This window comes from Octopus bimaculoides, chromosome 27, assembly GCF_001194135.2.
Source record: "Octopus bimaculoides isolate UCB-OBI-ISO-001 chromosome 27, ASM119413v2, whole genome shotgun sequence".
Lineage (NCBI taxonomy): Eukaryota > Metazoa > Mollusca > Cephalopoda > Octopoda > Octopodidae > Octopus > Octopus bimaculoides.
In genome coordinates, this window is record NC_069007.1 from 5,981,990 (window position 1) to 5,983,370 (window position 1,381).

Below are 1,381 nucleotides of genomic sequence, written 5' to 3' on the forward strand. Positions count from 1 at the left end.
TATACATATATATATATATATACATACATTTATGTTTATTTAAAAATCAAAATGTAGTGGAGGACTCATAGTTGGGTGCTTGGAATAACTTCATCAGAGCTTTTGTTAATTCTTTTTCTTACTACCACTCATTACTCATCTAATGCTTTGTCCAGAAGCAAACAAATATTGAGTAATACACCAGGTTATTAGCATCACGATGCCAGCGTAAAATTGTCTTTTTTACTTGTTTCAGTCATTACGCTGTCGCCATGCTGGAGCACTGCCTTGGAGAACTGTTCTAGTGAATGAATCAACCCAGGGACTTATTTTGCTTTTTTTAAGCCCGGTACTTATTCTATCACCACGATTGTGATGGTGATGACAATGACAAAGATGGTGACAATGATGACAACGACGATGATGATGAATATGATGACAGTAATGATGATGGTGGTGTTGACGGTGATGATGATGATGATGACGACGACGACGACGTTGATTGCAAAAATGAGGATGATGGCTGCAGTCAAATGACTGAAACAAGTAAAAGAATAACAACAACAACAACAACAACAACAACGACGACAGCATCGAAAACGATAATGTACTAAAACCCGTTTCCCACCATACAAGAGAATGGAAAAGTAATAGAAACTAGTTTGGCTTCATTCCACAAAAACGAACATTGCAGACGAGATTGCAATGACATTTTACACAAGATTTGATTTTCAAAAATCTTATTTACTTCTCCAGAATTTTGCAAATCAATGATGTTCTTCTCAAAATCAACCTGTTTCGTTTTGTACGTCAACTTTTTCTTTTTTTTTTTCCTTTTCTCTTCCCCAATTAAGATTCCTCAGGTTAATGAAGTCCTTAATCTTGTCTCAAAATCTTCCTTCACGTCTTGGAAGTTTGCATGGTAAGAAGTTTGCTTCCCAACCACATGGTTCTGGGTTCAGTCCCACTGCATGGCACCTTGGGTAAGTGCCTTCTACTATAGCCTTGGGTCGACCAAAGTCTTGAGAGTGGATTTGGTAGATAGAAACTGAAAGAAGCCTGTCATTTATATATATATATATGTGTGTGTGTGTGGAGGCGCAATGGCCCAGTGGTTTGGGCAGCGGGCTCGCGGTCATAGGATCGCGGTTTCGATTCCCAGACCAGGCGTTGTGAGTGTTTATTGAGTGAAAACACCTATAGCTCCACGAGGCTCTGGCAGGGGATGGTGGCGAACCCTGCTGTACTCTTTAAATACACTGTCTGCAAGTCGATGGATACCACATATTCTCCTCTATTTTATTATTGCTATATATATATATATATATATATATATGCACACACACACAATGGGCTTCTTTTAGTTTCCCTCTACCAAATCCACTCACAAGGCTTTGGTTGG